The sequence below is a fragment of the Martes martes genome (assembly GCF_963455335.1).
Source record: "Martes martes genome assembly, chromosome: 6".
Lineage (NCBI taxonomy): Eukaryota > Metazoa > Chordata > Mammalia > Carnivora > Mustelidae > Martes > Martes martes.
In genome coordinates, this window is record NC_137893.1 from 137,640,833 (window position 1) to 137,666,084 (window position 25,252).

The 25,252-nt window shown below is 46.0% G+C and overlaps 1 protein-coding gene across 8 annotated transcripts in view; it reads right to left on the minus strand.

The window, feature by feature from the left end:
* The window catches only part of ATXN1 (ataxin 1), a 395,770-nt gene that overhangs the window by 165,287 nt on the left and 205,231 nt on the right, over window positions 1-25,252 (minus strand). For 7 of the 8 annotated variants that reach the window (XM_080806344.1, XM_080806349.1, XM_080806345.1 and 4 more), the window contains one exon: window positions 18,367-18,427. The exons of the other annotated variant lie outside the window; for it this stretch is intronic. The gene's annotated coding sequence lies outside the window, so the exon portion shown is untranslated. The remainder of the gene's footprint in view (window positions 1-18,366; window positions 18,428-25,252) is intronic. 8 annotated transcript variants of the gene reach the window in all.

Sequence of the window (25,252 nt, forward strand, 5' to 3'; positions counted from 1 at the left end):
CAGGGAACCTAGGCTGTGTGAGGGGGGCCAAAACTTGGCCAGACACAGTCTACAGTTTTCCCTTCTAGCTGTGGTCAGCCCGGATGCCTAGACACACATGAGGAAGCCATTCGGTCCTTGCTTGAAAGAAGGCATCATATCGGTGCCCCAGATGTCCAACTTCTTGACTGATATGCCTATCCTCCACCAAGTTTAACTCGCTGGAGCCATAGCACCAAAACTTCCTTCACCAAGAAATAAGCCAACAGCATGAAAAAGGTCCCCATCGGTCTTGCTTAGGGTGCTGGTATCAGTACTATTTTTGAGCATTCTAACATTAGGTCAGGCTGGACATCCCAACCCTTAAAAAGTTAATTAGGGAAAGAACGCACGTAGGCTTTATTTGAGAGGAAAAGTGCATTGGCAGCCTCTAAAATAGAAAGTTAAATACAGCAATGAGATCTTGAAATTTCCCCCTTGCAAAAAAAGGGGGAGGGTGGGATTTAACATGAACACGAGCCAGATTTGCTGAAAAAGCAGTCTTTGTTCCTCAACAAAACTGAAGCTGACTCTTTACAGAGTACTTACATTTCCTGAAATACTGTACTATGAACCGACCCGTGGATATTGTTACAAGGCCCCTATTCTGAAAGCATGTTCAGGGAGAACCAACAGTATATAAAGAAAGCAATTTAGGGTCTCAGGGATGACCTCAGATGATTGAGATCATAAACTGTGACAACCTCTATCTTTTAAATGTTTAAGTAATTTTAGTGTTGCTTCAATTGCCAGACTACGTAAGTTACCCAAAAAACCCCCAAAACCAAAAACAAAAACAAAACTCTGCTTTCTGTGGGTGGGGGCACGGGTGGAAAAGGTGAAGGAAATTAAGAATATTCCTATCATGATGAGCACGGACAGAGTCAAACATAGAACTGTGGAATCGCTATCTTGTACACCTGAAGCTAGTATTGTGCCATATGCTAACTCTACCGGAATTAAAATTAAAAACTTAAAAAAAAAAAAAAGTCTCTGCTTTCTCTTAGCCTCCACATGCCCAGTGACCGGGAACGATATTCTGCGAACAGCACACCGTCCTACCGCCTCCCATGAGAAATATGCCTCAGTAATTCTCCTCTGCACTTCCTCAGCGGGACGGTGTCTCGTCCCAGGCTGAGAGTATCATGGTTTTGGCAGAGAACTGACTGAAAAGTCTTGGCACCAGGGCTTACTATAAGCCGAGTTTACGCAGGAATGGAAGAACATCGGGAGCCCTGGGAAAATAAGAAATATTTCTAGGGTAACACAGAAGCTGGCCTTTTCTCTGCTGATTTGTTTTCATTTGCTCACATGCTCTGACTCATCCCTGGAGCGACGCAGAGCAGGTCCGTCTTTTTATTAAGCATCAAATCAGAGGGAGGAAGAGTTTTAAGGAACGTTGTCATTTGGGGGCCGTAAGATTTTTGGTCTCTAGCATGGTTTTATGGAATCCTTTTACATAAGTAAAGTTGGTGCTCTCCCCTCACCACCTCTCTGTTGTGTTTTGTTTTTTTTTTCAATTTCCAGAAAATAAGATATTCTTGTGTAGGTCAGACCACCGAGCAGTAGTTCAGAAAAGGATGATTTTAGCTTTAATTGCTCTCCTCACTCCATATTTCACCGTAGCAAAGACATGTAAATTCACTGGAAAACGGGGAATCCATTTATATGTTGAGTTTAAAAATATCAATGTCTTATTCCGAAGTGTTAAGAGGATTGATGAGTTAATGTTGGTAAATCACATTGCAATTCCCAGGTCAAAGACGTGAAATGAACATTATCATTATTTGTTTCAGTGGAATCTCAATGATGAACTATGGTCTAGTGGGTCTAATTAGGATTTTTAAAAGCCCGTTAACTTTAAGATAAGAGGGAGAACTTGTTTGCAGTATTCACTGCAAACAGTGAGTAAAGCTCAAGTCTATGATTACTAAAAACATTACCCAATACCATGTAACAAGTTGATACAGGTAAAAATTAACCAAAGGTTGTATGGATGTATGAATGGATGGCTGGCTGGATGGATGGATGGTTGGCTACACAAATGGCCAGCTGGCAACCAAAAATATTATATTATTATATGAAGGCTACTTCTATTAATATGCTATTAATATCCAATATAATATTAAGGCCACTTCTTTAGAACCCTGTTTTCCTAATCCCAATTATCCCTGGAGAAACAGATCTTGGAATATAATGGATTTCAATTACGGAATTGTATTTTGTTTGGGGTTATTATATAATACATATAGTTTGGGGTTGGGAATTTTGAGATAATGAAATCCTTTTGGTTCACTATCTGTTGCTTTTCTGTTTCTCTGTTGTTAAACTGATAAAACAAAGATTTTCTGTTACATTGTAGTCAGAAATCCTGGACTCGAGGAGCTGCTTGATATTAATGAACAAACAGATGGGTGAACAGGTAGGTAAGAGGTATCACTCAATCACATTGTTGAAGATCAGAAGGAACCTTGAGAGCGTCTCATGCCACCGGAAAAGACTAAACTTCAAACATGCCAGACCCGTATTATTCTTAAACATTTATGAGAAATGGGCTCATTCACTAGAGTAGCGTTTAAGGACTTTTACTGTGTGGAAACTCTTCCTTACACTCAAGTCTCCAAAGTCAGGTTTATAATTTATCCTGTAAGCCTGATACAAGGTTTTCCCCAAACTCAAAAAAGAATGACTTCCCTTAATTTCTGAGTCTTTATATAGCTTATCATATTCTTTGTTGCTCAATAAATTCTCTCTGAAACAACAAATTTCTCTTTACGGGGAAAAGATAGTCCCTTGGAACCCCCTGGACCAACTGCTGGTTTTGCATGCTTATAAAAGTCAACTAACAGAATTTTTTTTTTTTCTTGAGGAAGAAAATAAATTTAACTAGTAATTATTCTTTGGAGTATGACTTTACTGTCACAAACACTGGATGTTATTATAAATTTAAAAAAGCATTATAAAGATTGCTTTCAAGAGCAATACAATAAATGGAAGTTGTATTATTCATGAATAGGTACTCACTAGAAGAATGGAATCATACCAGTTGGGACCCCTATTGTTACAACAACAGTTCCCAATATATCATGCCTCCCTGTGTCCATGGTCACATTAACTGTGGGCTTAACTATGTGATTGCTTTGGCCAGTAAGCTATACAAATGTAACCCGTAGATTTAGGAATGGGTGCCTGTGGCTGGGAATAAAATTCCTGGTGATAGCACCCCACACAGGTTCAAAACACAGCACGTCTTTCAAATGACACAGATGCAAGTCAAGATGATGTCCTTTGGAGAAATGGATGAGATGACTGACAAAGTGGTTCAAAAGATGATGAAGATACAGTACCAAAGATGAAGGCTACAAATGAATTATTTCACATAGTAGGAAAGCACACAAAAGCAATACTTCTAAATCAATCTATATAAAACTTCAAACGTGTCTGAGAGACTAAGTAGTTTAAACAGAAATCTAATGGCTTTATCTAAATTTCCAAGTTCTTAGATGCTTACAGTTAAGTTGGCATAAAAACTCATTGAAAGGGCACCTGGGTAGCTCAGTAGGTTAAGCATCTGACTCTTGATTTTGGCTCAGGTTGTGATCTTGGGGTTGTGGGATCGAGCCCCATGTTGGGCTTCATACTGTTGAGTATGAAGTCTGTTGAGACTCTCTCTCTCTCTTTGCCCCCACCCCCGCTCATGCACATTCTCTCTGAATCAATCAATAAAATCTCAAAAAAATACTTGATTAAAAAAAACCCAATTCACTGAAAATATGAGAGATTGCTTAAACTTGAACTTCATGGTGTATCTCAGGCCAGGCCTCTTCTTGATCTGTAGACCTGAAGACTGAACAGCCTATCTGAAATACCCACTAAAGACAATGTCTCACCACCTCATACCTATTAGGGTGGCCATTATCAAAACCAGAAAACAGTAATTGTTGGCAAGGATGTGGAGAAACCAGAACACTTGCGCACTGCTAGTGGGAATATAGAATGGTGCGGCCACTTTGGGAAACAGTGCAGGGTTCCTCAAAAAATTAAAAATAGATTTACCATATGATCCAGCAAATTCTCCTTCTAGCTATGTTCCCCAAAGAACTGAAAGTGGGATCCTGAAAAGGTATTTTGGTATTTGTCCATCCATGTTCACAGCATTATTCACAACAGCCAAAAGGTGGAAGCTACCCAAGTGTCCACCAGGGGATAAATGGATAAATAAAATGTGTGTGTGTGTGTGTGTGTGTGTGTGCGCGCGCGCACGCACATGTGTGTGTGGAATATTATTCAGCCTTTAAAAAGGAAGGAAATTCTGTCACATGCTACAATATGATAAACCTTGAGGACACTATGCTAAGTGAAATAAGCCAGACACAAAAGGACAAATATGGTATGATTCCACTTATATGAGGGATCAAGAGCAGTCAGACAGACAGAGAAAGTAGAGTGGTGGCTGCCAGGGGCTGGGGGAGGGAGGAAGGACTGTTGCAGTCTGATGAGCGTGGGGGTTCTAGTTTTGCAAGATGAAAAGAGTTCTGGAGACTGAATGCACGACATGAACATACTCACCACTACTGAACTGCAATCTACAAAGGTTTTATGACAGCAGAGTTTATGAGTATTTTGCCACAATTTAAAAAAAAATCTCATGTATACCTTAAACTCAGCATTTTCCAAACTCGGCTATGTGCCTGTCCTCCCCATCTCTGTGGATGGTGCATCCATTTTATTAGTTGCTCAAGCCCGAAGCTGGGGAATTCTGGTGATCACCACCATGTCTTTGTTCACATCAAAAATGTACATGGTATGCACAGCTGGCCTTGAGAATTAACTATATCATGAACCCATCTACTTCTCTTCTGACTCTACTGCTATCAATCAGGTCCAAACCACTATTGCTTCTCCTCTGGTCAACTGCAGGTTTTCTTCCCTATTTCCCTGTTTTTCTTTGTCACCCTCCAATCTACCTTGCATGTTTAGACCCTTGCATGACTTTCTAAGCATTTAGAATAAAACTGAATTCCCTTGCCAGCCACAAGGCTCTGCACTATCTGTGGCTTGTCTGTTCTAACATCAATCTCTCCTACTCTTCTTCCAGCTCACTCTAGCTTCCAGCAACAGTGGTTCGAGTTCATGATCTCTGGATGTTCCCAGCACATCTCACCTCAGGACCTTTGCATATGCCATTCTCTCTGCCCACACTCTCACTCCCACAGTGTGCCCCTTCTTGATCTAATGTCATCTCCAAAGAGAGCCTTTTCTTACCCATCCGATCTAACGAAGATCCACCCCCCATCTTGTTCTTCTTTTGCATGTGTGACTGTTCTCTCCTCTTCATTTCTAATTATATTTATTTGTTTACATGTTTATTGTCTGTTTCTTCCAGTAGAGTATAAACTCCTGGGAGCAACATGGCACAAATAAATTCATAGAGAATAATGTAGACACTGAAAAGTGTCATGAAAACAATAAAGCAGGGTAAAAAGACTGGGTGCTATTTTAGATAGGAGAGACAAGGAAGGCCTCTTGGAAATGATGTTCGAGTATTCATCCAGGTCATTTTCCTGTTTGAACATGTTCGATAGCTCAGCTGACTTTCCCATTTAGGATTATGGTGCGACTGTGCTTCTCACCATCCAGGACCGGAAGGCTGATGTTCTCCAGGGAGCCTTCGGATCCTCCCTGCACTCCTCTTTATCCTTCATTCTCCCACTTGCTAATACGCCTCATGCTCTCCGTTCTGTCCCTTCCTGTCCGGAAAATGACATTACTCCCTGTTCCAGTCTATTCTACATACATGGGCCAAATTAATCTTGTTTCAATCAATTCACCTTGTTTCAGAATCTCTCATTGCTGGTTCTTCTTTGCTTCCCAAGTCCGGACTTTTCACCCTAGATTTCCTGATAGTCCACAAAAGGACTTCAACCTGCCTTTCCAAATATCTCGTGCTTTCCCCATATCGAGCAATGGCAGCTTCTTGTTCCTTGCACAAACTCTTCATTTTCCAGAACCTGTACTTTCTGACTCGTTTGCCTTTGTCATACTTACCTACCCATCCCCGTCACAAACTAACCCAAATCTCAGGTCCCATTTCAAAATCATTTTCTTCAGGAAAATTCTTCCTGATCTTTCCAATCAGAAGTGATCACATTAAGGGGCGCCTGAGTGGTTCGGTGGGTTAAGCCTCTGCCTTCGGCTCAGGTCATAATCTCAGGGTCCTGGGATCGAGACCTGCATCGGGCTCGCTGCTCAGCAGGGAGCCTGCTTCCCCTGCCAAACCTGCCTGCTTCTCTGCCTACCTGTGATCTCTCTCTCTCTTTGTCAAATAAATAAATAAAATCTTTTAAGAAAATGGAAGTGATCACATTAAGCATGTTTTAAATCTTATTATACATATTATCACATTCTGTCTTTTTAAAAAGATTTATTTATTTGAGCAAGAGAGACAGAGAACCTGCATGAGCAGGGGGAGGGGCAGAGGGAGACTGAGAGAGAAAATCCTGACGTAGACTCCCCAGTGAGGGCAGAGCCCTATGTGGGGTGCAATACCAGGACCGTGAGATCAGGACCTGAGCTGAAATCAAGAGGCAGATGCTCAACTGACTGAGCCACCCAGTCGTCCCATCACATTCTGTCTTAATGCCATAATTACTTACAAACTTTCTCCAGTCCCTTCGAGGACACAGACTGTCCGCCTGCATCACTAACACCTTGTTATTCGCCTATTACTTCGTTATTCCAAGTGTGGTCCCTGGAAATGCAGAATCTTGGACCCCACGTCAGACCTACAAGAGTCAGAAGCTGCCTTTAACGAGATTCCTAAGGTGGTGCCTACATACTTGACCGCAGCCACAAGAACCACTCAGGAGCCACTTAACTGGCTGAAGTGACGAGAAAAACAAGATATCAAAACCAAAACACGATTTACATAATTCATTCGAAGATAATTGTGAGTGACTAATGCTTTCACTATGGAAAACCCTATCAAAGCTGTATAGACGGCAGACGGTTAACGACATCAACCTTCTGAGGGAGGAAAACAAATCTTGCGTTGGCCAACTACATAGCTTGAGAAGGTTTTGCCGTTTTGTAAAGCTTGTCTGTGTATGGGTGGGAAGCCAGCACAGGACTTGCCCGCTCCTGCCAATGGCATCAAGTCTCCTCCTGGAACAAATCGGTTGGCTGTGAAAATCCTTGCATCGGAGTCTCAGAGTCTGGGGTCCCATCCTGCAGATTTACGACTGGGATGCGCCGCAGGAAGATTCATCCTAATTTGACGTGGCAATAGCACTATTTTCTCTGCTCTGTAACAAAGCTTCTGATTTTTTCCCTGCGTGGAAGTCAGATCACGATCAGGAGATAGAGACTCAACCACTGAGAAGTGGGTGCTTCATTCCGTGAGGAAACAGGAGGTAGTGGGAGTCTGGAATGACCTTCTAGAAGGGCCCCAGGCTGGCCACTAGAGGGCACTGCGACGTGAAAACAATTATCCTGGCTTCATCATTCCCACAGACGGTGATCTGCTTGGGAATTAAGAGCACCCCTGCTTCAGGCTTCCACTCCCCCCCAAAAACGGGCAGGGAGCGAGCTCACAGCTTCAGTGATGCAGAACTTACACCTGACCTCCTTTATCTTTTTTATTATTTTTTTAAAAGTTCAATTTAGGTAATATACAGTGTATTCTTATTTTCATGGGTAGAATTTAGTGATTCACCAGTTGCCTAAAACACCCAGTGCTCATCACAAAGGAGTGCCCTCCTTAAGGCCCATCACCCAAGAAGACAAACAAGTGGCTCACAGACCTCTTTCATCGTTTCACACACAGACATTTAAGCGCATAAGCTTGAGTTGTGACATACAGCAGGACGGGGGGCTGACACCCAACCCTGCCTTCAGCGGGCTCGGCTTCCACTAATCAGAGGTCCCCAACTTTCTACTCCTCCTTTCTCCCTCAGAAGTACGTCAGCAGCAACAGCCAAAAAGCCTGCATCGTCCACTTCATTCCCCGGAATGTTCACTAATGTTCTCCGAAGTTCTGACTGAGCTTATGTCTTCTGCGAATGTGTTTTCCTGGGAGCAGGAGACAGGCCTACAAGGGCAGGAGGTCTGGAGGCAACGGCGTTCACCCTGAGGGGGAGTGAGAATGTCCATCTGAGGCCTTCGTGGCTGCCCCAGAACCAGAGAACCACGTAGCCTGGCTTCCTCCTGCACCTCGCTGGTTGGGATGAGGCTCTGAGCTCGTACCCCATCCTCCTTGTCCCCAGGCTGATCTCAGCCAGGCGCCCTGAGGCAGCCAGGTGTCAGCTCACAGCAGAACACACGAGCAGGGCTGCCCTCCCCTGGGCCTCACGGGCCCCGGGGGGATGCCATTCCCCCCAAAGCCAGCTTCTCAGAAGTTCTGCCGCCACGCCTCACACAAAAGGCTTTACCACAAGAGTTTTCATACACGCTTCTCCTTCCTCAGAAAGCGCCATTTGTTTGAGGATCCATAAATAGCTCCGGCAGAAGACACAATTTGCTCAAATACTTTGAGCCATGGAATGTAGTGTTGCTCCCAGAACCAGGAAACAGCTGAACATGAAAACAGGAACATCTCGAGTCACCTCTCAACTCTACAGAAAGTGGCGCATTTTTAGGTGAAAAACAAAGTAAGCACTTTGTTTACTGTTCTCTCTAGGGAGGAACCTGGACTCCATACTCCAAGGGTGACGTCAGCATCCCCATTTGTCACATACTACATGGGAAAAGAAAAAAAAAAACAAAAAACAGCAGTTCCAAGTTCTAAGCATTGGAAAGGCACTCCCTTTTAGAAACAAATTTAGAATGCAAGCTTTTTTTTTTTCTTTTTTCTCCCCGAATGTCAAAAAGCCCCGAGGACCAGAATGGGCTTGAGGAACTCACACAGCTGGGCCTGAGAGCTGCTTTCCCAGAGTTCCGTCTACCGGTTTTCAGACGCCACCAGCAACAGCCATGCCCTCCCTCCTGCAAGTTGGGGTGGGGTGGGGGGTGGCACAAGAGCCAGAAGCATTCTCGGAACATACAGCAGGGACAGGGAGAGTGGGTAGGACCCTCTGCCCACCATCGCCACCATCTCACCAGAGGGAAACAACACGCATCACTTTCTAGGAATTTGTTAGTGGCTGGGATCACATGTCCTCCTTGCACTTAAGTTTCCTTCTTCAGATTTTATTTATTTATTTGAGAGAGAGAGAGCGAGAGAGCGCATGAGCCTGAGGAGGGGCAGAGGGAGAGGGAGAAGCAGTCTCGCAGTGAGCAGGGAGCCCAATGTGGGACTCGATCCCAGGACCCCAGGATCATGACCTGAGCCAAAGACACTTAACCAACTGAGCCACCCGGGCGCCCCTGCACTCAGGATTCTTTTGACCAAATATTATGTAGCAAAGATGTGGCTGAGGGGCCCATCGGACTCAAGTAAAGCACTTTTCCATATCTGTTCTTTTAGTGCAAGCCGACTTCAAAAGTTCAGCCAATGGCCAGGGAAATGTTTGGGGCATTCAGAATCCCCTCTGTGCCAACTGGGCTGATCTCACATATGAATTTTTTAGCTCCTGACTGGAGGAGACAAGTCAGCCCTAAAACACCCAGCAACATGTTTATCTTCATTAAACAATGAGCGGCCTTTCATACAAAATCGGATAGGATGCAGATTTCTGTTCGTGCTAATGGAAAGTGATCAAAAGCCCCAAGATGCTTTGGTTAGCTTACTCTGAAGCCCGTTCCTGCTCTAGTTTCCATGTAGACTACATCAAAAGGATATAGATATCACGGGAGACTCGAAATGTTTAAAAGTCTCTAGTACTAGTGAGAAAATACCTTTGAAACTACAGAAGATGTGGAACAAAACTTACAGCCAGCTTCTCCGTTCTCCGGCAACACAACACAGAATGGCCCATTAATAGGGGAGCTTTCTGTCTAAATATAGACCCCCTCACCCCGAGATGAGAGAGGTCCCTCATCATCTTGCTACTCCAAAGTAACCTGACTTACAAATCAATCCAACGAATCGTGCTGAATTGATGGGTATGTACTAGGCATTGCAGGGATCGCCAAGGCCACCTGTCTTCCATGCCCAGCAGGTCCTATGCCTTGCCTGGCCCCAGGAATGGGGAGCACCTTTGTAGAGGGCAGCAGCAGAGTAAGCAGGAGGGTCTGACCAACAAGGGTAGCGTTAGCATGGCCAAGGGCACCTGCGGAAGAGGCCCTCCTGCTCTGTTAAACTTTGTGCGCCTCTGGCCCAGGTGTCTGCTCCACACAGCCGTGCGGAGAGCAGGGGGAAAGGCACGGCGTGAGGAGTTCTGTCCTCCCCTGGTAGCATCTGTCTAGCTCCAGCCGACTTTCAGGGGAAAGAGATGTGGGGCTGAAGGAGTCCTGGAGCCCTGGGAGCCCACGCACTCTCTCCGGCTCCTTAGAGGTAACAGGTGCCGCGTGTGGGCTGAACACAGCCTCAGCCTGTCTCACTGGACTGTCCTCTACCGCCACAGACCAGCACCTGGGCAAAGTGAAGCAGACTAGCCCCAGCAAGGTAAATGGGATGCAACTCCTTCGTCCTCTCTGCCATCAGAGAGCATCTTTCTCCTTTCTCTCAATTCAACACTGACTCTCTCTCATCAGACCGGAAGGACTGAGAAAGTGGTGCATGGCGGCCTCGTGAGCCTCAGAACTGTAAGCTTGCAAAAATTTGACTAGCCAGCAGAATACTACCACTCGTTTCCCAGAACGGTGAGGAGGCTGTGTCTGAAGGCAAGGCAAGTCCGCAGGACGGGGACGGGTCTCACGGCGTGGACGGGGAACCCTCTCTTATCAGGAGCGAGGCTCAGAATCCCACATTTGATTTTGCTTTTCTGGCCCACGTTTAAACCATTTTATCTCCACTAGAGGGCCCGGGTGGAGATGAAATTTCAGCCTGACAATTGGTTTTTGCTGCTGATTAAAGATTTAATCCCAAACCTCCGGGAGGGAGGGGCAGGGGAAGGGAGAGACGGTGGAAAGGCCAAGGTCGAGACCATCCTCGGTTACGTAAAGGGGCTTGCGTTGGTTCAAAGCTCTGCCCCAGGTCTAGCTAGGAAGCTCTGACTCACAGAATGACACTGTTACTTAAATAAGCCCCAAAACTAAAGAAGACAGGGCACCTTACAAGGCCAGTGGGACTCAAAAATCCAGTTACCGCCAACTCTTTCCATTCTCTTGTTTCTCAAGTCCAAAGGATTGCACTGCATTGGTCAGCTCTTCTTTGAAGTGTCTCCCACATCTGCCCCTTCATCATGCTCCCACATGAACTTTTCAAATCTCATCTCCTTATGCTTGTAACAACCTCCTCACCGGGGCGCTCGTGTCCGGTTTTCTCCCCACCCTCTCATACATCATGAACACAGTGGCAAAGCTAATCTCACCAAAACATGGTTGGTCGTGTCACCGGCTTGCTGCGACATCTCCAGTGACCAGCAACCCCCGGTTTAGGACCCTCTCCAACAGCGCTGCTGTGTTCATATTTGAAGAGTGACAGTTAGAGGGCTCAGCCCCCTCCCTCTCCACCACCTCCACCCCAAACCACAAACAAAGAAGCACCATTTTCTAGGATTTGTTAGTGGCCGTGATCATGGGTCCCCCGTTGTACTCTGGTTTCTCTTGACCAACGATTATGTAGCAAGATGTGGTTGAGAGACCCATTTTTTGGTTTGACACAAGTAGTATGACCCCAACCTACCCTTCCAAGGCAATTTTCCACTTCCTTTCTATAAACTCTCCACTCTGTACTGAATCACACATACAGTTTCCAATTTGTTTTTCATCTTCAGCAGCTTATGCTTTGCTCAGCACATGTTTTCGTCCTGTCTAAACCGGTCCTCCCCCAGCTTCCGCCCCGTTGATCTGGAGCTAGATGCTGCCCACCCACCAGGACCCCAGGATGCGAAGCAGTGGGTGAAGGAGTGAGCCTAAAACAGGAGAGAGGTGGTGCAGTGCGGTCAAAGACACCCGGGTGGCAGTCGTGGAAGCATCCCGAACCGATTAACCTCTACTTAATTAAGCTCCTTAATTCTTAAATAAGGATAGTGATCTCCATCTCATTCAGGAAGAAGCCTTTTCTAAACGGCAGGCTGACACCAGACAACGCACTGTGAATCTCACCGTGGACCGTGAGACAGGGATGTGGCCAAGAGACGGGGCTGAAGTGTGAGTTCAACCACCAACGGATTTGGATGTCGCCTGCCCATGTCTTTATGATGTCCCACTCACCAGAGCTAATTAATGCTAGCCACGTGGTTGCTTTTATTCATGCTTTTTTTAGTAAACATCTTTGACCGAGTCCGGGCTTCTGAGGCTGCGGTGACTGTACTGCGGTCAAAACCATCAGGCAATATGGTATGCTCTCCTTCTTCCACCTAACCAACATTCACTGAGCACCCACCGCGTGGCGGGCGGGAGAAAACCCTAAAAGCGAATGAGAGGGCTGGAATGATATGAGCTGTATAAAAGGCGGGATACTATGTCTAGGACAGAGCAGGTGGCTCGTGTCCCTTCCAGGGCAAAGCTCTGAAGCATTTCATTGCTGGTGCAGTTCTCCAGTTTTTCCCTCTTGCCCTGCGATCATGAAGGAGACCCCCAGATGACAGGATACCAAGATCAGAGTAGCCTGAGTCACAGAAATATGCCTGGAGGACGTCCTGGAGACTCATGAGATCCACAGTGGACACAGTATGAGTGAGAACTAAACTTCTCACTCGTGAGAGTGTAGGGTTGACTCTCCACGCAGCATAACACCGCCCTACACTGACTGATACAACAGCTTTCATTTTCTCTAATGTTACCATCCGGCAAATAATCATAGGTATTAACGCTTTGCGATAGTTCTATTTGCTGCCCTTTATTTCTTTATGTTTCCTTAACTTGGCTTGTAAGCACGCCTTGTCCTTGCAACTAGGCTGGAGTCTTTCATATACTGTGACCTTTTGGGGATCTCCTCTTCAACTCCCAACTCACATGCCCCCTCTTACCATCCCCCCCAAATTTAGGAGTTCCCCCTCCCACCATTTACCCCCAAGTTTAGGAGTGAGCCTCATGCACAGCAATGGTTTAACTCATAATGGATGACTTCATATTCTCCCTCACAATTGGAAATAATCCCCCAATATAATGATAATTGTTGATTTTCATTAACCAAAAGCACTATGCCGGCATGGATAATTAGGAATTGAGCTCAAGAGCTACAGTAAGACTTTAGGGATTCATGTGTGGATTTACTTGAGCTGTGGCCTCAATATTCTATTTTAACCATGGCCCATCACCAGGTTGCTTGCTGCTGATCATTTCTTACTCACTTATTTTGTTGATCCCAATGGCTGTGGCCCTATTAAATGAGACAGATCTGGGATTCTGGGATTCTGATTCATTCATCCATTGATAAACTCATTCTCTGAGAGTCAGCTGAGAATAACACCAATGGAATCAGACCTGCTGTAAGAGCATCAGCTAGTCACCTCATCTCTTTATGCCCTGGATTTTATTCCCAGGGCATATCTTGTAAAGTGGTTATGTGAATCATACAACTGAACATATGTAAAGTATTTAGAAAGTGGTTTTAAGTACTAAGATACAGTTAAGTACTAAGATACAGTAGTAAGATACAGTTCCTGCCATGCTAATATTATTATTTATGCTAATATTATTTACTAATATTAATGCTAATATTATTTACTGAGCACCTACCACATGGCAGATATCAGAGAAACAAGGATGAATAAGAACAAGAGGTTGTCCAGATCCCCAGGAGTTTACAATCTAGTAAGGGTGATGAATATACAAGCAAGTGAGTTATAAAGAAGAAGGTGCTCCTTCCCCTTGGAAGAAGGGAACCCAGGAAAGGCTCTGCCGGGAGCATGAGAGCTCAGCCTAGTCTTATGGTACGAGTAGGTCTTTTCCAGGAAGGAGAGGGCACAAAGACATCCAGGTCCTTAAGGCGTGTGAGAAGAGGCATAAAACAACAGGTCATCATTTAACAAATATGTATCAAATGCTTCCTACGCACTGGGCACAGCGTTAAGTGCTGGGACACGAAAGTCAATGATACTGATGAGGTTCTTGCTTTCACTGAGCTAACATTCTAATAAAAGGGACAAACAACAAACCCAATAAACCAGTTTATCAACCAAAGAGCCCTGGAGAAAACACAGCGGGTAAGATGGCTGGAGTGAGGCTGGGGATCATTTGCCCGAGTAGCGTGTCAAATGGGGAGAGGCGTGAGCAGAGCCAGAGGGAATACCACCCCCCCACTTCTGTTGTCCATGCTGAGAATTTTCCCTGCACCTTCCCTTCCCCCCAAACCTTGAATCTCCCGCTGAGTAGTCTTAAAATGTGGAGTGTGCTTTCCTTCCTTCTTCACACAGACAGTGGCCCACGGACTCCAACTGTCCCTGCGGGTGGGCTGTTCCAGACCCAGACAAGGGACGAGGGAGCGGGAGGCCCATTTTGGGCTCTCAACCCAAGACACAGCTTCTAACTCAGCTCACTGTTAGCAGCCGCAGACGTGCATTTTGGCTTCCATCTGCCTTATGATGCTTGTCTTAGTTCTCGGCTGTCTCAGAACTACTTGGGAAGGGAAGAGAACTCTGATGATTAAGATAAAAGTTTTTATATGATAAAAACCTTCCCTCCCTCAACAGACCTCAAAACTAAATTAGGAACCACTATCCTAATCTATCAAACCTGTCAACCTTAATGAAAAATCTTTCAAATCTTTTACTTAGTAGCTCCAAAGACACTGCTCGGGGTGTGACTGAGAAGTCTGGCCCGAATGGTATAATAAGGCAAATTCAACAGAAGCCGCGCGTATCGGGGGATGGGATGAGGAACGGGAAGATGTCAGTGCCAGCGTCGAACCCTAGAGCCCACAGGTCATGGTCAGGAGCCACAAGGAGGAAGAAGGAGACATGTGAAATCTTCAGACATTCTTAGCTTTTGATTTCATATCTACAGTCTTTTTTTTTTTTAAACCATGCTAGAAAAAGAATTGCTTGATTTATCTTCGAAGAATTTAAAAGCGTTCTCAATATATTTACACACTTGCTTCACAATTTCCTTAGGAGACAGGATGGGACTCTAACGTTATCGGGGAGAAATATTAATGGGCTGGTTACTATCTACAGGGCTCAATGCTGAACATCAGGGAAATTAAAAAAAAAAAAAATGCCAACGAATAAGATAAATGGTCCCTGACCTTGAATGCCTTACCTTCTATCTAGAAAGTCTGCTCAGACCCCCTAAGGCATTATGTATCAAAAAAAGGAAACACCAGACGCATGTCAGATACATGGTAGAGATTTTTAAAGATGCTCCTAGAGTTCAGGGCGAGAACAGCATCTGTTGAAATCAAGAGTGATCACAATGGTTTCATGGAGGAGTGTAGAGATAGGACAACATCAGAGACACGTTAAAAACCCCACCTACACACGCCGGAGAAACTGGAATCAGAGACCACACCTCCGGTAGAAGCTTCTAGAACACAAGCCCTGTGTACCGCATGTCTTTGTGCAGTCCTTCTGTGCTTGGCATTACATTCTACCCTGGGAAATGTATCCTAACTCCAAGTAGCACCCAGAATGGGTCCTCTGTTTCCCGAGGTCTCCCACGGGTCCATGTGGCTGCCCACTTTCCAGCCAGAAGCTGTCGACCGTGACGCCCAGGACACGCTCTACCCACGGTGCCATCCTGACGGCGCTGCTTTGCTACAGGGCCGATGCGAGGCCCAGACTCTCCACCGACATCCCGCCGTAAAGCTCTGCTGGCACGATGGGGCTTGCAGAATTCTATTACAGACATCATCTTCTCCCTTGTTAAGTCCCGAGCTTGATGGGGGGACAGGGAGTAACTGTTCACGGTGGGAACAGTTCACAGCAATTACGACGTCCTCGCTCTCTGAAAGAGGGCTAAGGCCGGCCAGGGCAAAGGGGGCAATGGAAAGGGGCATGTGGGCCGGCTCCCCCTGCCCGAGATCTACGGGCTGCCACAGTCATTATATTTTTTCTGGCCGCAGACATGTTGCTATGGAACCAGGACTGCCATTGCGACTTGGCCTCTAGCAAAGAAAATCACATCACTGGCAGGACCGTTTTCCCAGATTTCCCTTAAAGGGATACCATCGAGCACAACAGCGGGCTTGTTCCAGGGTCCAGCCTCCTGCAAACCATGCAACGGAGCCCAGCCTCCCAGGTTCTACGAGGCGACCCTAAGTGGGGCGTGTGGGCCTCCACGGTACGAGCCCAGAGCATGCCCACCAGCCTCCGAGCGGCTTTTTACGTTTTGTTTCATTTCCTGCAAGTGGTAAAAGCAAACAGCCCGGGGTATTTTTGGGGTAATGATTTGGTGCCTCCCAACTGTCAACTTCAACCACTTATCACCCCAGAGGGAACCAAAGAGGCCCCAAGTGGTGGGCATGAATTCAGGGGGCCCCAACGTTATCTCTCTTGCTTCAGGCCTCTCCAGCATCTTCTTCTTTACTAAGTGACTAGTACAGAGCAGGCATGGGGTTTGTCCCCTCCCCACTTTGTGGGGGCCCTAAACTGTCCTTTATTTTAGTCTTAACCCATCAGTTGGTTCCGTGGAGGCCCTGAGGTTCTCCAGAGAGCGGAAGAGCTCACGTCCCACACCATACTCTGGTGTGCTCTGGGGATAAACCTCTTGTTGGGCTCTTCTTGGATAAGAGGAAGGAATGGAAACCCCAAAGTGGAGAGACCTCTGATGGACACACATTCACCCACATCACGCAGTTCAGCACAGGACGATCAGGATGAGAGAAGGAAGCAGTCGATGGCCAGTGAATTAGCAATCCATGTTCCAAATCCCATTCCGGACAACGGCGGAAAGCCGACTATCTCTGCACCCCGCTAAGAAGCCATCAAGTTCCTTGATAATGATCCCAGTTAGGGCAGAAGAGAAGCCCCCATTCGTTAAGCTACAGTGATTAAGTTGACAAGTGGGATAAAATAATAGACACAGGCTCTCAAGACTATACTTAGACCGTCTCCAGGTGAGAAGAAATGTGGAAATGAGTGCACTTAGCTCACCAAACTAACGCGACCCAGAGCCCGCTCCGGCATAGGCATCCTTGAAAAAGCGGCAGATAAGCTCGCCTACTAGGATTCCAGTGGACGATCAGAGTCTCACGCCTCCCTCCATCATACACCACAACTGCACTCTCACGTGAAAAGCAGTACAACTTTTTTCTTTTTTTTTAAATGAAGAAATGTTTCTCCGTAAGCCTCAGTGACTGCGGGTCAAATCTATGCTGCCCGATATGGAAGCCTGTAGGCGCTTCTCTGCAGGTGCATGCAGTCTGGCGCGGGGGAGGGGGCGGTGCGGGTCTGCAGCTGGCCAGACCCTGCAGGTGCACCACACTTTCTAGCTGCAAAACAGAGCACCACCCCAGCCCGGGCACGTGACATAGAACTTTGCAAATGCAGAGGTTTGGGAAGCACCAAGGAAAATATGCCCTCTGGGAGAAGGTCTGTGACAGAAGTGTTCTGGATTTGTCCCCTCCACCCACTTGGTAGTAGCAAGCACGATTACTGCAAAGTTAACTAGTTAAACAGCATCCCTCCTGATGCATGCCTTGGAGGGATGTTATTCGGTCTAACCACCTACAGCTCTGTATCCTCAGAAACAAAGGGGATTTGAAAGACAGATCTATGCAGGGTGGGGCGGGGGAAAGCAAAGGGAGACCACCATGCCTCTGGAAGTCAGAGCACTTCTCAACATCCCAGCTCTGCTGCTGTCCGAGAGGTCCCTAGATGGGGGGTGGGAGGTCCTCTGGGCCTCAGTTGCCCCAGCTGTACGGAAGGGCTTTGCCAGATGGGCTCTAAAGTCCCGTCTCACATTCACATCTTATTACTCTCTGTCATGATATTCACGAGACAGTGTGTCACATGAACAAAACGGATGGTTTCTCCTCGCCCACGGTATTTCTATGCATCAGTCATTGAGAAAAAGAGAAACCTCCCTCTCTCCTCCTCCCTGTAAGCTGGACAAGGTAAGTGCAGCAATGGTAATAATTCCTAAGAGGCAAAACGTGTACAGCAAAAAGAAATGGCCGAAAAATACAGGAGTGAAACCATCCTTTCTGAAGGGAGAGATGTGAGGAGTAGGAAGGACCCTTTGGTGCCAAGTGGGAGAAAGCTTCTGGAGAACGTATGCTAGCAAGCCCTTTTCTTGGAGCATCATGAGAACTGGATAGAATTTTGATGGGAAAATATATAAAATATATTTTATGTAAAACAAAATACATATAAAAGATAAAGTAATCTCCAAAATATATAAAAGGGTTAAAGGATCACTCACCCTAGGAAAACAGCAAACTGGTTTCGTTTCACCCAGAAAAAGGACTAATTTCTTTGGAAAACTGGAAGAGAAAGAGATTTTAAATAAACAACATGAAATCCTGCTGCTTTGACATTTAGTAGGTGCAACGCTGATGCCTGATGGACGATGCACTCGCTACACGAATTTTGAAAACAGAGCTTTGAACATTTAATATGTAGGAAGTAAGACTGTGCGCGATTCCTTTATCACGAAACGAGAACCTCACGACAAAGGGGGGGCTCATTTATCAGGTGGGTCTTTTAAACTATGTCTGCAGCCCCACTGTGGGGCTAACTGAGGATGTCTTAATAAGTGACCAGCGTACCCCGTGACTGCCCTGGGCCCTTTCCCCACACACCTTCCCCACCCCAAAACGGCACACAACCCCCCCCCGCATACCCCCACCACTGAAGCCAGTCACCCCAAAGGGGTCTGTAACGTGGCTCAGGGGGGAATGTGGACTTGGCAGAGAGACGCCGACTGAGTAATCCCGTAAGGAAGCCACAGTGTTTGGGATCAAGTGTGGGAAAGAACTGAGCTGATGTGAGTGTTGGAAGCGGAAGCCTGAAAGACAAAGAGAGATAAGGGGGTGACAGCAACAGATTGTGTAATCTACATCACATAAGGAACTCGGCTCAAGATCCAAGTTTTTAGAAACTTCCAGAGACTGTTTTAAAGACGCCTTGGCAGGTTTAGGAGGGGATGTGAGGCAGAGCTGCTCCCGGACTGGCAAATCGTTCAAGACCCCAGAGCCTTCGGGATGAAGTCTGCGGGCTCCAAGAAGACCACGGCCTGCCCTACAAGGAAGGGAGTGCTGTGGCCGCTCAGGCAGCGGGGACGGTCTCCTCCTTGGGATGTCCACGGGCTGCAAGTTCCCAGACCCGGGATTCTGCAAGGTGCCCCCCCAAGTCCCACAGACCAGCATGCCCGCTAGACTGCCCCACAGGCCTAGGGGGTGGCAGGGCGACTCAGAGCGTGTGGCTCTGCCTCCTGAGAAGCTCAGAGTCTCACTGAAAACACTTGCAGGAGCAAAAGATGGTACACGCTGGTACAAGCTCTGAGCACCTTCTTTTTAAAGCAACACTTTAGAATCCGCTCACATACATTAACCTTTTCATCCTAACGGCAGCAAGATGTCTACGGCAAGAACCAGCAAGATGAGAAAAGCTAATTTCAGAGTCAGACCCGAGCCTGCCTCTCAGCTCAGGTGCACATCAGCTGTGGGACTCAAGTTGTATAAACTCTCGAAATGCTCTCCCCCGTGGCAATACGAGTGCCCACTTCCTAGCTCGTTCCACGTTCTCAGGGCAGCGTCTGGCCCGTGGGAGAGACTGGGGGAAAGAAACCGCTTTCGCGCCATGTGGCACGAGGCCTTTCTAGGTCTGCATCAATCCGGAAGACACAGGAGAGATTTTTATAACTTGCCAGGATGTGAGTACCTGTATTGTCCTCTCTTATGCCCCAACCTCTCAAAATTAGAGGAGTCTAATGAGAGCAGAGCAAAACATTTACTGTGAGTAATTAGAGAACATACTTGAGGAAAAAAAACAAAAAAAAAAAAACAAGTCAGTAGGCCCCACTAATAATCACTATGAACATCTCACTTACGTGGCTTCAGGATCTCTCCTACAGTCAGGTACACAGAGTTTATTAAACAAATACTTACATAAATAAAATTATACACATACCTGTAATTTATTCCTAACATATTATGACAGCACTTGTGCTGTTTTACAGCTGAAGATATTTTCCTTATTATATCACAAACCTCTTTTAATAGCAATAAATCCATCCCCATCATCATTCTTTTTTTTTTTTTAAGATTTTATTTTTTAAGTACTCTCCACACCCAGCATGGGGTTTGAACTCACAACCCCAGGGTCAAGAGTCGCCTGCTCTCCTGATTGAGCCAGCCAGGTGCTCCTCTATCCTAATGTTTGACTCCTCCGTTCAAAGAATGAACCATTAGATAAACAGTTCTTGAATGTACAGAGTCTACCGACATGTCCCCACGTTTACGAGAAATGACTACACGTGGTAGCACACGGTTCTTTTTTCTTTTACATTTCTGTCAAGATCGAGCAAAGCAAACTGTGATAAATTTCAGAAATCTCAACAACAAAAAACTGTTTGGGTTTGTGTGGGTGTCCCTGAGACTACAAACCGGCACTAAACACCACAGGGAACATCGCCAATGACAATATTCGGTGAGTTTCCAATATATTGGAAGAGGACAACGCTTTAAAGCCTCGGGCTGAGGGTAGACAGAGATGCCAACGGTCCAGCTATGAAATCCCAAGTGTGACATTACGGGAGCATCCTGTTCTCAGCGTGATCACGATGAAGTGACTTAATGATACAAAGGTAAACTGAAAGCCACAGAGTCTTGACTAACCTTCAAAATTATAATCGCATTACGTAAACTTTAAAAAACCTAAAAAAAAAAAAATCAGGATTTACCATATTTAGAAAACATCAAGAGGTGGAACGTTTGTACAGACTCAGTATTTCTAATCTAGTTTCCTCCTCGAAGGGAATGGTTGATTTGGTAAAACATATGTGATACAGTTTTGCTTCAGTTGCACGACACATCCTTGTCCTCGATTGAGAAAATCGTGCCATGCCTCGAAATGTGACTGACTAGCAACATTTCAGGAAAATACCACTTTTGAGGGGAGGCTGAGGGAGTGAATGTATCCCCGTGATCTGCAAAGAGTGTGGGGCTAATGCCTCCCCCAGTTATGAGGTACCCTGAGTACTGTCGACATCGCTTGGACAAGCAGGCAGGAGGTGGGAGACGGGGAGGGAGCAGCCGAGAAAGGCAGGACTGAATGTTGGCATCAGAAAAATGCCAAATCCACTACCAGCTAGAAAATCTCGGAGGGACCCAAAGTGGAGGAACAAAGGAGAGAAACATTAACAGTTTGATTTGTGAAACCACGAATGGACAGGCGATGGCCCCTTTGCATGCTACCTTCCAACAAAAATTCTCTAAGACTTTATCCCTCACCCAGCTGATACAATTTGGGGGCGGGGGGGGAAGTGACAGTCTGTGAGGGAGTCATGCTCTTGGAAGAGATTTCTACTGTTCTATTTTGACCACGTAGAAGAGTTGATGTAAGGAGGTAAGAACACAGATGTTAGATTTTAGCACTGGATAGAATCAGAGAAACATCTCAGCAACTCACACCAGTGACTTTCTACCACAGAATACAGACTGAGCTACTCCTCCCAGATCTCCTTCGACGGTACAATTCAGGAGCCGGTGGGCTGTCCCTAGATCTGACAGTGCACTTCTTAAAGGAAGGGGGATTTTGCTTTGCTTAACTCTCTTGTGGTCAATGCTTTCTCCATGAGAAAGAACCAGATGGTCGGGCCATGCTGTGTGCTAGGCAACGTCTCTTCTATCCAGTCAAGGCTAAACAACGCACCTCCTTAACTTTGCTTTAGAAAGGTCCTTCCTATCTTTTGATGGTGTACATGGGATGGCCCAGTATGCATTCTGTATAGCAGACCTGTAGAGCCATGGACAGTTGTGGTTCAAATTCTAACATCCCTGTCCACTGGTGTGCCTCTGGCAAGTACGACCTAGCCAGGAAAACTGGGCTGACACCATACATTCCACACTTACGATATATTTTTGGACTACCAACTTCGGAAATTTTTGTCTTCTCGTTGTGTAATCGTGTGGTATCATCCTGGCTAACCACACTGGATGCCTTCCCGTTAGCTTCTAGCACGTTCTAAGTGGCTATTTCATGCCGACAAGATGGTACCTGTCATCTCTGATCTTCCCAAACGCTCTGCAAAATAAGTTCCCTTAGCCCCATTGTCCAGAGGAGGAAAACAAGGCTCAGGACACGTTATGCTACCCGAGGTCGCATAACCAGTCACTGACGAAGCGAGAATGCAAAGCAGGCACCACGCGTGGGGATTTTTACAAGAAAGCTGCGATACGCGCCGCGTTCTGTCGACCACACAAAACAGAGCACTTGCTCTCACCGCATACGCCGATGCTCCTTTTCCAAGTGGCTGTATGGGGGCGGCCAGCAAGGACGCCAGGGGCGAGCACGGCGTCAGTCGTCCAACAGGTGCTAGGCCAGCATTCTCCGCGCAGAACAGCAGCACCGAAGTGCTGACAGTCGCAACGACACAAAATGTAGCCTTGGCAAGTTGGTCTAACAATTACTTTGCATCATTCTGATTACAAACTGCAAGCATGCAATCAACAGCGCAGAGACGATCTCAAATGATCTCCATCAGCATTTTACTTGACTTATCAAAGCATGGCAGATGGAACGCACGCTCGTCTGACCTCGACTCAATGTTAATGACCCACACGCCAAGAATGTGCCAGAACAATAATGATGCAAGAGCGCCAGCCTTGCTGGGGGCCCTTGGTTACAATACGGGCATTTTATTTCGTTCCGTGTTTCCATCTATTACCTCAGAGTAAAAAAAAAAAAAAAAAAAAAAAATAGTAGTAATATTTATGTGTTTCTCGTCTGATCCGTTTATCCACCGTCAAACTCAATTCAAAGATTCAAGAAGGTTTACAAATTCCCCAGGCTTAATATCGTATGTTGTACATCCCTCTACAAAGAACACTTCCCATCTTCCGTTACACATTTTTGTGGGACGTGCTCCCCAGCTGTGGCCCAGCTCGGAGAGCTTGGAATTTACATCATTTATTTCTGTCTTCCCAACCCCTGGCCCAGTGTCCGGCCTCTACGGCAGACATTCAAAATATGCAGAAATGAATGAATTCTCACTGGACCCTGAAGAAGAAGGCTGCTTACTGAAAGCAAGAAGGATGCCAAATTGTTCCGAGAAGTCACCAGGACTTCAAAGGGCAGGGTCTGAATTCCAAAACTTGTCTTCAAACTGGAAAGATAATGGCAAATACATACCAAACATTAAGTGGAGAACTGCTCTTCGGGAGTAAAAATACACAAATATCAAAATTTAAAAAAAATACGGCCCTCATACTGACTAAATAAGATCATCTACAAGAAGACCATCCCAAGAGAGCTAACCTCAACAGCAAAGCTGATAACAGAGGAGGGAAATGGCATCTGGAGAATGGTTCCCAAGGAGAGTAATTAAAATCACTGGAGGTTAGAGTGCCAGATCTGGAAGAGAAGTACTGATGATTGGATTATGGGGCAGTGGGTTGGGGATAAGAGAAGTCAACCTTCCTTCTCAGAAAGTTAAGGGGAAGAACGACCAAGTGTTCAATGTATCAGCACTATCGCGACCAATGCCTATCACTTCACTGACACATCTCATTTGGGGCAGTAAGAGCCTATGAAATGGAACAAGGACTCTATTTTGCTTTTAGGTAAGTATGAGATCTGTAGGAAAATGTGAGGAGGTTCCCCCATTAGTGGGAGCCTATTTGGATTATACAAAATGACTTATAAGAAAATATCTTCAGGTAGATGCCACTCCTGGCTTGATGATTTCTTGGGTATCTGTGGGTGGGTATGAGTGAGTGAGTGAGTGTGTGTGTGTGTATAGGATTTCCAATGGTCTCAAAGAGTATTATCTATAGTAATAAGGTGATATATAAATATAGTAAATGTTTATTATTCTTGAATTGCCAAAACACGCCATGCAGACTTTTCAAAGGCAGTGTCCTGTCCCTATAGCTCAACAATTCTTCAAGCAGTCAGCATACGTTTATCGTATGCGCAGCCAAAAGGCGAAACAGATGATGAAACAAAATCAGCAAAACCAACAGTATCTCAGAATTCCAAACTTGGCAATCACTGCCTTGGCAAAGCTGCACCTTGGACTTGGAGGGAGAAGTAAGAGAAGCAGGATGCTATTTTTAGGGTAAAAGGCAGCGAGGTTTTCATGCCGCACACTCTCGGGCCATGCCCTTGCCGTACAACTCCTCTCACTGCCGTGCAAGATCACAACAACCTCACCCAAGTTCAGTACCAACAGGAAGAGCACCGGGAAAAGGCCAGGGTTAGGGACGATGACTCTGCAGGGGCTCCCGGTGCAAAGCCGTGTCTCTGCCACGTCTCAGCCGCCTCTGGCACCAGCACGGGGGAGTGCTGGGTGCACAGCTACTGGCCCCGCCAAAAAACAAAGGCCAAAAGGATACATTGTTGGAGGCAAGCTTTAAAAGCTATCCTACATGTATCTATGTGAGCTTTATAGTTTGCAAAGTGCTCCCCGAAGAGTGAACAGCCAGCTATCAACATTGTTATATTATATATAGGATTTTTTTTAAAAGGGTATCTTTTAAATGTCTACAACAAGCCAAGGGCTCACAAACTTTCCCAGGAAAGGGCCAGAAAGCAAATGTTTTAGGCTCTGTGGGCCTGATGATCTGTATCACAACTACTCAGCTCTGTGGCACCCCGGAAGTCACAAACAATACTGTCCCAATGGACATGGCTGGGTTCCAATAAAGCTTTATTTACAAAAACAGGTGGGGGTAGCATTTGGCCCACAGGCCAGAGTCTGTCAACCCCTGGTCCAGAATATCATCATGCTGGGAAATGAGAAGACATCATCTCAGCTTCCTCCTTTTCCCCCAAATAGATTATATTGCTGTTTATGTGGAAATTAATAAAGGAAACCTCATTAACGTAGACTTGGGAGACTAGAAGGGGAGGCTGGTGAGGAGGAGCTGTACCACTCAGCATCAATTGTAAGAAAATTGTTAATTACAGACCCCAAGACAAGAATCATCAGCAGAAAGGAATCCTCAATTACGGGTCCCAACAGGGAGAGATGCACGTCGCATCTCCTACAATTCGACCACCCCTGCAACTCAACCAGTGAGAAACGGTCATCACCTTGAACCCTTGTTCTTCTCCAATAGATCATTCCACACAGCCCCTCCCAA